This window comes from Ranitomeya imitator, chromosome 2, assembly GCF_032444005.1.
Source record: "Ranitomeya imitator isolate aRanImi1 chromosome 2, aRanImi1.pri, whole genome shotgun sequence".
NCBI classification, from domain to species: Eukaryota; Metazoa; Chordata; class Amphibia; order Anura; family Dendrobatidae; genus Ranitomeya; species Ranitomeya imitator.
In genome coordinates this window covers 170,901,989-170,916,289 of record NC_091283.1, presented here as the reverse complement: position 1 = coordinate 170,916,289, position 14,301 = coordinate 170,901,989, and the positions used below count along the sequence as shown (strand labels likewise).

General features: G+C 48.2%; 1 protein-coding gene across 10 annotated transcripts in view; it reads right to left on the bottom strand.

The window, feature by feature from the left end:
* EHMT1 (euchromatic histone lysine methyltransferase 1) overlaps positions 1 to 14,301 on the bottom strand; it is a 117,302-nt gene that overhangs the window by 74,509 nt on the left and 28,492 nt on the right. The window contains exon 1 of one of the 10 annotated variants that reach the window (XM_069747977.1): positions 11,813 to 11,857. The exons of 8 other annotated variants lie outside the window; for them this stretch is intronic. The gene's annotated coding sequence lies outside the window, so the exon portion shown is untranslated. Of the gene's footprint in view, positions 1 to 11,812; positions 11,858 to 14,301 lie in introns of those variants that run through there. One more of the 10 variants, XM_069747970.1, reaches the window with a different exon arrangement.

Sequence of the window (14,301 nt, the reverse complement as noted above, 5' to 3'; positions counted from 1 at the left end):
TTCCCCTTCTTCCTTGGCCCATGAAGCCTCTGCACTGGTCACGTGACCTAGCTCCCTCTATAGGTAAAACAGAGGCATTAACAATAAAAAAAAAAACTAAAATAATCATGTGTGGAGAACCATTTCACATCAGCAGCCATCTCTGGTGATTGCAAGGAAACCCACAAGAATCCTCGCCTGGTGTGCAAAGAGCCGAGGTGGCTGACGAGGACGGTGCAAGAGAGACAACTTATGGCGAAAGCAGGAGAAGGCGGAATTGCTAAATGTCTGAGAATGGGAAAAAAATGACTGTGCAGTGCAATAAGGATATCCATCGTTAGCAATGCATCACGAGGAGCTGTAAACTACTGATACGTGGGGTGGGGGTCCCAATGTAGACCCCATCTGTGCACAGTGACCAGGTCACACTGGATGCGTGCTCATGGCGCTGCTCTTCTGGCCTCCATCTTCTAGACTTTGTATACTATGGCAGCTTCCTTGTGAACAGATCATCCGTCAGCTCTCAAACCGCTAGGGAAAGGGCATGGTATCAGCAGGCAACTGCCAAGCAATTGATGGCTGATGATGGGGTGGGCACAAGAAGGACAGTGGGGGCACACGATGCCTGCCTATATCTTACAGGAGGCGTCTCACACCGCAATGCAGAATGGTTTGGCAGACAGTCTGATGTATATGTATGGGGGGTCCCCGGCGGATGACGTTGGCGGAGCTAAGGATCCGACGCGTTCAATTTCAGTCTGGAGATCGTAAACCACATAGAGGTCACAGGAGCACTCCTGTGTATGGGAGAGATGGCCAAGGTAGATGGCGGGCAAACAATCCCCAGGTACAGACACTATAAAATTGTGTGCCATTTGTGCTTATGCTATACAGGCCTCTATTGTGCAAATGTATACTAAGCAGCCACCCCCTCCATGAGCTTGTAGGTGGTGAGTGGCTGTCTATTTAGTATTTTGCACCTGTGTTGCCAACATCTTTGCTATAAGGACTGGCTGCATCCTGTAGTGCATTTGTTCAGAGACCTGGGCAGGTACGCGGTGCTGCCCCTTTTTCAGCTGTATTTTTTAATTTTTGGAGGACTTTTAGTTCTCTTTTGTGGCTTTGCTACTAAGTTTATGTCTGGAAGGGGCCCCTTACAAACTAGCCAGGTGTCAGCCAAACGACAGCTCAGCTGATTATTTGACCGGCAGCCATCTCTCCCATCTCTACCAAATGAGAGCGCCGCTGGCAAAACAAAGGAATAGGCAGTCCAAAATCAGACATACCGAATCCTTATCTTCCCCAAGATCGTCTGTCGAGGGGAAGACAAATTAGACCGTTATACAGGGGACATCTTCCTGTAATAGCAGCGACTGGAGCGGACATGCTGCAGCATATGGCACCCTAGGAGGTAGATGAAAATACGTGAAAAACAAAAAGTTTTTAGAAAGAGAAGTTAAGAATCAACTTTTTCCCCAATCTGAAACTAAAAACAAGAAAACAAAGACTTGCTATTGTCATGTCCATAAAAGACCAATCTATGAAAATAACACTAATTAATCGGAAGCAGCACAGTGTGGCAGTCACTCACACTACTGAGGATTTAAAAAGCTGAATAATTGGAAAATGAAAAAGTTTGGCAACTTTCTAAAACATTTTTTTGCTCATACGGGATTATGCACACGACATACAACCGTGGAGAACCAGCACATGTGGTATATCAGGACTAAGAACGTTTGGCGTCCCAGATGCGTAGGTTTCATGGAGGTCTGACTCTTCAATTATTTTACTTTTGTATTGTGCACATCTTTCTAATGGATTAACAAAATCCCGATATTATCTCTGATTGGATTTGGAAGCTGGACCTTTCCTCTCTTGCACCTACAAACGCTGGGCGGTGGCGTCGCTTCGTGCTTCCTCGCTGTTCGGAACAGAAAGGATGATCCGGTGCCTTGTCTTTCTATCAGAAAGGTGCACAACTGTTTTTACAGTGGGTGCACATTTCCAGGAGGCACTACCTTAGTGGAAAGTCCACAGCAAAAAGCTCGGATGTGGACTGAAACCCACAGGGAGCGATGCACTTCACAGTGGTCCTTGCTAGGAGCCCCCCATGATAGTGCACATATATAGAGTCTGTCTACACCAAATGACGCTTCAATGATCTCACTCCACACAGAGGATACATGGAACACGACAGGAATTAAAATTGTGAATTCAGAGTTCAACAAGTGAATGTTCGGTGAGGTTCACACACATGTAAGACTCTCCGCTGAGTACTGTGTCGAGATTTCTGTCAGAATTCCTGGAAAATACAGTGGGGATAAAAAGTATTTAGTCAGCGACCAATTGTGCAAGTTCTCCCACTTAAAAAGATGAGAGAGGCCTGTAATTGACATCATAGGTAGATCACAACTATCCGAGTCAAAATGAGAAAACAAATCCAGAAAATTGCCTTGTCTGATTTGGCAAGATTTATTTTGCAAATTTTGGTGGAAAATAAGTGGTCACCTAATAACATGCTAGATTTCTGGCTCTCACAGACATGTAACTTCTTCTTTAAGAGGCTCTTCTGTCCTCCACTCATTACCTGTAGTAATGACGCCTGTTTGAACTTGTTATCAGTATAAAAGATACCTGTCCACAAGCTCAAACAGTCACACTCCAAACTCCACTATGGTGAAGACCAAAGAGCTGTCGAAGGACACCAGAAACAAAATTGTAGCCCTGCAACAGGCTGGGAAAACTGAGTCTGCAATAGGCAAGCAGCTTGGTGTGAGGAAATCAACTATGGGAGCAGTAATAATGGAAGACATAGAAGGCCACTGATAATCTCCCTCGATCTTGGGCTCCACGCAAGATCTCACCCAGTAGGGTCAAAATGATCACAGGAACGGTGATCAAAATTCCCAGAACCACATGGGGGACCTAGTGAATGACCTACATAGAGCTGGGACCACCGTAACAAAGGCTACCATCAGTAACACACTAAGCCACCAGGGACTCAGATCCTGCAGTGCCAGACGTGTCCCCCTGCTTAAGCCAGTACATGTCCGGGCTCATCTGAAGTTTGCTAGAGAGCATTTGGATTATCCAGAAGAGTATTGGGAGAATGTCATATGGTCTGATGAAACCAAAGAAGAACTGTTTGGTAGAAACAAAACTTGTAGTGTTTGGAGACAACAGAATGCTGAGTTGCATCCAAGGAACACCATACCTACTGTGAAGCATGGGGGTGGCAAAATCATGTTTTGGGGGTTTCTCTGCAAAGGGACCAGGACGACTTATTTGGAGTGCAAACCTCCTTCCATCAGCAAGGGCATTGAAAATGAAACGTGGATAGCTCTTTCAGCATGATAATGATCCCCAAGCACACCAACAGGGCTTCGTAAGAAGCATATGAAGGTCCTGGAGTGGCCTAGCCAGTCTCCAGATCTCAACCTCATAGAAAACCTTTGGAGGGAGTTGAAAGTCCGTGTGGCTCAGCGACAGGCCCAAAACATCACTGCTCTAGAGGAGATCTGCATGAAGAAATGGGCCAACATACCACCAGCAGTGTGTGCCAACCTTGTGAAGACTTAAAGAAAACGGCTGACCTCTGTCATTGCCAACAATCTATATACATAATTGTCTAAGGGGTACTTCCGTCTGTCTGTATTTCTGTCACGGTTATTCGTTCGCTGATTGGTCTCGCGGCAGCTGCCTGTCATGGCATGGCATTAGTCCCTCCCCTACTCCCCTGCACTCACTGCCCGGTGCCCGCTCCGTAATTCCCTCCACTCACACAGGGTTAATGGCTGCAGTAACGGCCCGTGGTGTAACGCACTCCGTTACCGCTGCTATTAACCCTGTGTGTCCCCAACTATTTACTATTGATGCTGCCTATGCAGCTTCCGGTGAGGTCCCGTCCCAGGGCTGGTGTGCGACAAGGACCTGCCGTGATGTCACGGTCATGTGACCGCGACATCATCATAGGTCCTGCTCACACCAGCGCTGGGAGCGGAAGCTGGCGCTTACAATGGAGCGGTCCCGGGCGCGTCCAGAGGAGCGGAAAAGGCGGCGGAGGGTGAGTATAGCAGGACTTCAACGGGCCTTCGGAAGGTGAGTATATGTTTATTTGTTTTTTAAGTCTGTATACTACGTGGCTCTGTGCTGAGCAATATACTACGTGGCTGGGCAATATACTACGTGGCTGGGCAATATACTACGTCGCTGGGCAATATACTACGTGGACATGCATATTCTAGAATACCCGATGCGTTAGAATCGGGCCACCATCTAGTAGATATATAACAAAATATTGAGATGAACTTTTGTTAATGACCAAATACTTATTTTCCACCACAATTTGCAAAATAAATGTTGCCAAATCAGACAGGGTGATTTTCTGGATTTGATTTCTCACTTTGACTCTCATAGTTGTACAATTGGTGGCTGACTTAATCCTTTTTTCCCCAATGTAGAATTCCCACAGAAACCTCAACAGAGACCATCACATGAATGAAGCCAACAGTCACTGTGGACACCGTCTGGCCTCTGCCCCAGCAATAGTAATTTTTTTGCCTCATGCCACAGCACTGGATGGGTGTGAACCTGGCCTTACTCTTCACTGCTTCATGTCATCTACTTTTTAGAATCCCTACAGCTTCATCCCCATCACTTAATGCTCTACATTAAGTCCCTACTGTCTTCACCCTATCACAGCACGCTCTACATTCAGTCCCTACTGTCTTCTCCCTATCACAGCACACGCTACGATCAGTCCCTACTATTTTCTCCCTATCACAGCACGCTCTACGTTCAGTCCATACTGTCTTCTCCCTATCACAGCACGCTCTACGTTCAGTCCCTACTATCTTCTCCCTATCACAGCACTCTCTACGTTCAGTCCCTACTATTTTCTCTCTATCACAGCACGCTCTACGTTCAGTCCATACTGTCTTCTCCCTATCACAGCACGCTCTACGTTCAGTCCATACTGTCTTCTCCCTATCACAGCACGCTCTACGTTCAGTCCCTACTATCTTCTCCCTATCATAACACGCTCTACGTTCAATCCCTACTGTCTTCTCCCTATCACAGCACGCTCTATGTTCAGTCCATACTGTCTTCTCCCTATCACAGCACACTCTACGATCAGTCCCTACTATTTTCTCCCTATCACAGCACGCTCTACGTTCAGTCCATACTGTCTTCTCTCTATCACAGCACGCTCTACGTGCAGTCCCTACTGTCTTCTCCCCATCACAGCACACTCTACGTTCAGTCCATACTGTCTTCTCCCTATCACAGCACGCTCTACGTTCAGTCCATACTATCTTCTCCCTATCACAGCACTCTCTACGTGCAGTCCCTACAGTCTTCTCCCTATCACAGCACGCTCTACGTTCAGTGCATACTGTCTTCACCCTATCACAGCACACTCCCTCCAGTCCCTACTATCTTCTCCCTATCATAACACGCTCTACATTCAATCCCTACTGTCTTCTTCCTATCACAGCACGCTCTACGTTCAGTCCCTACTATCTTCTCCCTATCACAGCACACTCTATGTTCAGTCCCTGCTGTCTTCTCCCTATTACAGCAACTCTACGTTCAGTCCATACGGTCTTCTCCTTATCACAGCACGCTCTATGTTCAGTCGTTACTGTCTTCTCCCTATCACAGCACGCTCTACGTTCAGCCCCTTCTGTCTTCTCCCTATCACAGCACGCTCTACATTCAATCCCTACTATCTTCTCCCTATCACAGCACGCTCTACGTTCAGTCCATACTGTCTTCTCCCTATCACAACACGCTCTACGTTCAGTCCCTACTGTCTTCTCCCTATCACAGCACGCTCTACGTTCAGTTCATAGTGCCTTCTCCCTATCACAGCACGCTCTACGTTCAGTCCATACTGCCTTCTCCCTATCACAGCTCGCTCCACGTTGAGTGCATAGTCTTCTCCCTAACACAGCACGCTCTACGTTCAATCACTACTATCTTCTCCCTCACAGCACGCTCTACGTTTAGTCCCTACTATCTTCTCCCCATCACAGCACGCTCTACGTTCAGTCCATACTGCCTTCTCCCTATCACAGCTCGCTCCACGTTGAGTGCATAGTCTTCTCCCTATCTCAGCACGCTCTACGTTCAATCACTACTATCTTCTCCCTCACAGCACGCTCTACATTCAATCCCTACTATCTTCTCCCTATCACAGCACGCTCTACGTTCAGTCCATACTGTCTTCTCCCCATCACAGCACGCTCTACGTTCAGTTCATAGTGCCTTCTCCTTAACACAGCACACTCTACGTTCAGTCCCTACTGTCTTCTCCCTATCACAGCACGCTCTACGTTCAGTCCATACTGTCTTCTCCCTATCACAGCACGCTCTACGTTCAGTCCATACTGTCTTCTCCCTATCACAGCACGCTCTACGTTCAGTCCATACTATCTTCTCCCTATCACAGCACGCTCCACGTTCAGTGCATAGTCTTCTCCCTATCACAGCACGCTCTATGTTCAGTCCCTACTGTCTTCTCCCTATCACAGCACGCTCTACGCTCAGTCCTTACTGTCTTCTCCCTATCACAGCACGCTCTACGGTCACTCCCTACTGTCTTCTCCCTATCACAGCACGCTCCACTTTCAGTGCATACTGTCTTCTCCCTATCACTGCACGCTCTACGTTCAGTCCGGTCTTCTCCCTATCACAGCACGCTCTACGTTCAGTCCCTACTGTCTTCTCCCCATCACAGAACGCTCTACGTTCAGTCCCTACTGTCTTCTCCCCATCACAGAACGCTCTACGTTCAGTCCCTACTGTCTTCTCCCTATCACCGCACGCTCTACGTTCAGTCCGGTCTTCTCCCTATCACAGCACGCTCTACGTTCAGTGCATACTGTCTTCTCCCTATCACAGCACGCTCTACGTTCAGTCCCTACTGTCTTCTCCCTATCACAGCACGCTCTACGTTCAGTCCCTACTGTCTTCTCCCTATCACAGCACGCTCTACGTTCAGTCCATACTGTCTTCTCCCTATCACAGCACGCTCCACGTTCAGTGCATACTGTCTTCTCCCTATCACAGCACGCTCTACGTTCAGTCCCTACTGTCTTCTCCCTATCACAGCACGCTCTACGTTCAGTCCATACTGTCTTCTCCCTATCACAGCACGCTCCACGTTGAGTGCATACTGTCTTCTCCCTATCACAGCACGCTCTATGTTTAGTCCCTACTATCTTCTCCCCATCACAGCACGCTCTACGTTCAGTCCTTACTGTCTTCTCCCTATCACAATACGCTCTACGTTCAGTCCATACTGTCTTCTCCCTATCACAGCACGCTCTACGTTCATTCCCTACTGTCTTCTCCCCATCACAGCACGCTCTACGTTCAGTCCATACTGCCTTCTCCCTATCACAGCTCGCTCCACGTTGAGTGCATAGTCTTCTCCCTAACACAGCACGCTCTACGTTCAATCACTACTATCTTCTCCCTCACAGCACGCTCTACGTTTAGTCCCTACTATCTTCTCCCCATCACAGCACGCTCTACGTTCAGTCCATACTGCCTTCTCCCTATCACAGCTCGCTCCACGTTGAGTGCATAGTCTTCTCCCTATCTCAGCACGCTCTACGTTCAATCACTATCTTCTCCCTCACAGCACGCTCTACATTCAATCCCTACTATCTTCTCCCTATCACAGCACGCTCTACGTTCAGTCCCTACTGTCTTCTCCCTATCACAGCACGCTCTACGTTCAGTCCATACTGTCTTCTCCCTATCACAGCACGCTCTACGTTCAGTCCATACTGTCTTCTCCCTATCACAGCACGCTCTACGTTCAGTCCATACTATCTTCTCCCTATCACAGCACGCTCCACGTTCAGTGCATAGTCTTCTCCCTATCACAGCACGCTCTATGTTCAGTCCCTACTGTCTTCTCCCTATCACAGCACGCTCTACGCTCAGTCCTTACTGTCTTCTCCCTATCACAGCACGCTCTACGGTCACTCCCTACTGTCTTCTCCCTATCACAGCACGCTCTACGTTCAGCCCCTACTGTCTTCTCCCTATCACAGCACGCTCTACGTTCAGTCCATACTGTCTTCTCCCTATCACAGCACGCTCCACGTTCAGTGCATACTGTCTTCTCCCTATCACAGCACGCTCTACGTTCAGTCCCTACTGTCTTCTCCCTATCACAGCACGCTCTACGTTCAGTCCATACTGTCTTCTCCCTATCACAGCACGCTCCACGTTGAGTGCATACTGTCTTCTCCCTATCACAGCACGCTCTATGTTTAGTCCCTACTATCTTCTCCCCATCACAGCACGCTCTACGTTCAGTCCTTACTGTCTTCTCCCTATCACAACACGCTCTACGTTCAGTCCCTCCTGTCTTCTCCCTATCACAGCACGCTCTACGTTCAGTCCCTCCTGTCTTCTCCCTATCACAGGACGCTCTACGTTCAGTCCCTCCTGTCTTCTCCCTATCACAGCACGCTCTACGTTCAATCCCTACTATCTTCTCCCTCCCAGCACGCTCTACATTCAATCCCTACTATCTTCTCCCCATCACAGCACGCTCTATGTTCAGTCCTTACTGTCTTCTCCCTATCACAGCACGCTCTACGTTCAGTCCCTACTGTCTTCTCCCTATCACAGCACGCTCTACGTTCAGTCCATACTATCTTCTCCCTCACAGCACGCTCTACGTTCAGTCCCTACTGTCTTCTCCCTATCATAGCACACTCTACGTTCAGTCCTTACTGTCTTCTCCCTATCATAGCACGCTGTACGTTCAGTCCTTACTGTCTTCTCCCTATCACAGCACGCTCTACGTTCAGTCCTTACTGTCTTCTCCCTATCACAGCACGCTCTACGTTCAGTCCTTACTGTCTTCTCCCTATCACAGCACGCTCTACGTTCAGTCCTTACTGTATTCTCCCTATCACAGCACGCTCTACGTTCAGTCCCTACTGTCTTCTCCCTATCACAGCACGCTCTACGTTCAGTCCTTACTGTCTTCTCCCTATCACAGCACGCTCTACGTTCAGTCCTTACTGTCTTCTCCCTATCACAGCACGCTCTACGTTCAGTCCTTACTGTCTTCTCCCTATCACAGCACGCTCTACGTTCAGTCCCTACTGTCTTCTCCCTATCACAGCACGCTCTACGTTCAGTCCATACTGTCTTCTCCCTATCACAGCACGCTCCACGTTGAGTGCATACTGTCTTCTCCCTATCACAGCACGCTCTATGTTTAGTCCCTACTATCTTCTCCCCATCACAGCACGCTCTACGTTCAGTCCTTACTGTCTTCTCCCTATCACAACACGCTCTACGTTCAGTCCCTCCTGTCTTCTCCCTATCACAGCACGCTCTACGTTCAGTCCCTCCTGTCTTCTCCCTATCACAGGACGCTCTACGTTCAGTCCCTCCTGTCTTCTCCCTATCACAGCACGCTCTACGTTCAATCCCTACTATCTTCTCCCTCCCAGCACGCTCTACATTCAATCCCTACTATCTTCTCCCCATCACAGCACGCTCTATGTTCAGTCCTTACTGTCTTCTCCCTATCACAGCACGCTCTACGTTCAGTCCCTACTGTCTTCTCCCTATCACAGCACGCTCTACGTTCAGTCCATACTATCTTCTCCCTCACAGCACGCTCTACGTTCAGTCCCTACTGTCTTCTCCCTATCATAGCACACTCTACGTTCAGTCCTTACTGTCTTCTCCCTATCATAGCACGCTGTACGTTCAGTCCTTACTGTCTTCTCCCTATCACAGCACGCTCTACGTTCAGTCCTTACTGTCTTCTCCCTATCACAGCACGCTCTACGTTCAGTCCTTACTGTCTTCTCCCTATCACAGCACGCTCTACGTTCAGTCCTTACTGTATTCTCCCTATCACAGCACGCTCTACGTTCAGTCCCTACTGTCTTCTCCCTATCACAGCACGCTCTACGTTCAGTCCTTACTGTCTTCTCCCTATCACAGCACGCTCTACGTTCAGTCCTTACTGTCTTCTCCCTATCACAGCACGCTCTACGTTCAGTCCTTACTGTCTTCTCCCTATCACAGCACGCTCTACGTTCAGTCCCTACTGTCTTCTCCCTATCACAGCACGCTCTACGTTCAGTCCATACTGTCTTCTCCCTATCACAGCACGCTCCACGTTGAGTGCATACTGTCTTCTCCCTATCACAGCACGCTCTATGTTTAGTCCCTACTATCTTCTCCCCATCACAGCACGCTCTACGTTCAGTCCTTACTGTCTTCTCCCTATCACAACACGCTCTACGTTCAGTCCCTCCTGTCTTCTCCCTATCACAGCACGCTCTACGTTCAGTCCCTCCTGTCTTCTCCCTATCACAGGACGCTCTACGTTCAGTCCCTCCTGTCTTCTCCCTATCACAGCACGCTCTACGTTCAATCCCTACTATCTTCTCCCTCACAGCACGCTCTACATTCAATCCCTACTATCTTCTCCCCATCACAGCACGCTCTATGTTCAGTCCTTACTGTCTTCTCCCTATCACAGCACGCTCTACGTTCAGTCCCTACTGTCTTCTCCCTATCACAGCACGCTCTACGTTCAGTCCATACTATCTTCTCCCTCACAGCACGCTCTACGTTCAGTCCCTACTGTCTTCTCCCTATCATAGCACACTCTACGTTCAGTCCTTACTGTCTTCTCCCTATCATAGCACGCTGTACGTTCAGTCCTTACTGTCTTCTCCCTATCATAGCACGCTCTACGTTCAGTCCTTACTGTCTTCTCCCTATCACAGCACGCTCTACGTTCAGTCCTTACTGTCTTCTCCCTATCACAGCACGCTCTACGTTCAGTCCCTACTGTCTTCTCCCTATCACAGCACGCTCTACGTTCAGTCCTTACTGTCTTCTCCCTATCACAGCACGCTCTACGTTCAGTCCTTACTGTCTTCTCCCTATCACAGCACGCGCTACGTTCAGTCCTTACTGTCTTCTCCCTATCACAGCACGCTCTACGTTCAGTCCCTACTGTCTTCTCCCTATCACAGCACGCTCTACGTTCAGTCCTGTCTTCTCCCTATCACAGCACGCTCTACGTCCCTACTGTCTAACTTTATGCTCTTTATTGAGTCCCTACTACCTTCTCCGTAACACATTCTGCTTGATCACTTTTTTCTGTGGATTTTCCACATTAACCTGAATAGGAAAAACACAAACACACGTGATTTCACACATAACAACCTTAGCAAATACTTCACTTCCAGCTATAAAAAGAAAAGTGAAATAAAGCACTAAAACAGGCTGCATGTGATAACCATATCTGTATCCTTCCCCAACCACAGTCACTGCCCATGTGTGATCTTGGCCTTTGTGCCATAGTGGGAAAAGATCTGCCCAGTCTAGTTGAGTCATAATGGATTTTCAAGCCATCCAATGTCGGAGGCCGTCTGTGGGGCCATCTATGTGGAATATAGGGAATGCTTCACATCAGCATGCAGAAAAAACGGCTACAAAATTGGAGCATTTACCGGTGAGTAGTAAATAAATCCATTGCCTGCACCTGCTGGAAGGCAGACAGCTGCAGACACCACGGCATTTAATGTCTGGCAGCTTTCCCGACATTGCAAAACATAAAAAGGTGGGATCTGACGCCAATTCCTTCCTTCCTCCAAGTTAGAAGTCACCATGGCCAACAGCAGTCATCTACACACATACCCATGCAAGGCTAGAGTGCCCGCTTTGCCATGCTGTAGCATGCCACCTCTTATCTCCTCAGGGGTGTCTGTCCTCACTTCAATGTCCAAAAATTGCTCTGGTTTCCCATCGAAATGCATTGTCCTACCTGGTCCAGGCCTACAAGAAGCTTCACACACGTTCCAGACACTGTGGGTGCAGCCAGACTTGGGGCATGCTCAGTGCACACAGATTCTCAGCCATTGCACGGCGATCAACAGTAACAAAAAAAAAAAAGAAAGAAAGAAAAAGGAGGAAGTGTCATTGCAATGAATATCAGCTAATCCACCAGCTGTAACGTCAACCTACAGACCGGTGGCCTGGCAATTACACCGCCACGTGCTGCTCCCTGGAAGCTTCAGCAATCATTTCCAGGCCGTTTTTCCTAAATCCAAGAGTTTTTTTGCAGCCAGGAGCCACATTCCAGCAGCGTGCACTACAATCCCACACAATGCCGAGCCGCCCGCCCAGTGCACACACGTCCATTGTGTCAGACCTTCTAAACAAAGGCCAACATTTGCAAAAAAAAAATGCCTCCAAGATCTTCAATTTGCACAATAAACATTAGTAGTTTACAACCTGTGTTGTAACCCCCAGTATGCCCTCACCACTTCTAGTATGCTGTGAGTTGTAGTTCCATAGCAGGCTGCACGAGCCGCAGCTGCCGGGCTCACAAGTTGTAAACTATATTTTCTTAATGGCACATTCTTGGCAGCCGCAGAAACGACGGTTTCCTTGACAACAATGGTTAAAAATTTCAGAAATCTTCCGAAGGTTCTTTTTTTTTTTCCCTATTGAATATCTTGGAGGAAACAGGAGTGTTAACACAGAGGAGACGTGTTCCCCAAGGGGCAACGACTTTAGACAAAAGTTCCCTTAGGTGTTGAAAAGTACCCTCAAAAACTTAGAAGGGTTTTCCTTAAGAGTTGGTGCCAATCGATTCGAAGGACCAGGTCAATAATGTGTGGCCACTGAACGGGAGCCGTGAGAAAGGCATCATCTCACTGAAGGTAAATCTCTCCAAAACAGAACTTCTTGTGTTTCTCCCTTCTACTAACCTCACTCTACCCAACATCGAAATTACCCTGGAGGGTTCAACCATAACTCCCAAGCAGCATGCCCGCTGTCTTGGGGTCATATTCGACACCGAACTTTCCTTTACTCCCTATATCCGATCACTCACTCGCTCCTGTCACCTGCATCTTAAAAACATCTCCAGAATCCGACCTTTTCTCACCTTTGAAACTGCTAAGACTCTTACTGTCGCTCTTATTCATTCCCATCTGGACTACTGCAACTCTCTTCTGATCGGTCTCCCTCTTACCAAACTTTCTCCTCTTCAATCCATCTTGAATGCGGCAGCCAGGGTCTTATTTCTGTCCAGCCGCTTCACCGATGCCTCCATCTTGTGCCAGTCATTACACTGGCTACCCATTCGCTACAGGGTCCAGTATAAACTCATCTCTCTCACCCACAAAGCTCTCCACTGTTCTGCACCGCCTTATATCTCCTCTCTCATCTCCGTCTATCGCCCTACACATGCCCTCCGTTCTACAAATGACCTAAGACTAACATCCCCGGTAATCCGAACCTCGCACCTCCGTCTCCGAGACTTCTCTCGTGCTGCGCCAGCTCTCTGGAATGCACTTCCCCAGACGATCAGACTGAAACCTAGCCCCGACCTATTCAAGCGCGCTTTAAAAACCCATCTCTTCAAACAAGTCTACCACATGAACTACTCAGTAAACTAACTTTGCCCTGTTCCCTCCTTCCAAATATTATTCTGAATCTGCACCCTACTATTCATCTGTCTCCACACCCTCCATACACACGATAACTGCACTTGATACTTGACTATTGCACTTAAACACACGGGCTGATGACCGGATCATGCACCTTTATATGAAAATCCCTATTATAATTGCCAGACCTGAAATAACAAGCACTTTTCACCTATTGTGTCCCCTTATTTCCTTGTAGATTGTAAGCTTGCGAGCAGGGACCTCACCCCTAATGTCACTGTTTAAACTGTCTTAACTTGTACCGAATGTATTGTTTGTACATGTCCCCGCTTAATTGTAAAGTGCTGCGGAATATGTTGGCGCTATATAAATAAAAAAATATTATTATTATCTCACCAGATGGCTTCCATTTTCATTAGTTGGTCATATCGGCATCCACAATCCACAACGAGGCCGGCTAATCAAAGACAAGCCGGGGATGCCATCAGGTAAGAAGTGGTTCTCATGGTTCCCATCCATTGGCCACAGATTACTGGTTGTGCTTATCGATTCGCACCAATGCTTGGTTGTCTGTCATTGCTCACTTCCAAATCGGAAGGGTAGGAGCTAACGACACTGCGCGCCTGCACATGCCTGCCAGGATGCATGCGTGATCGGCAGGTAGCATCCATCTATTCTACTCTAATGGACAGGGCTGTGGAGTCGGAGGTTTGGCTTACCAACTCCACAGCCCTGCTAATGGACGGGAGCAGTACCAGACAACGCCTTCAGCAGTTTTCCACAGATATCAAGCAAGGGAAAGCCGCCCCTTCTCTCTCCTACAAAGGTGGGATGAAACACTAAACCTTTCTGCCCT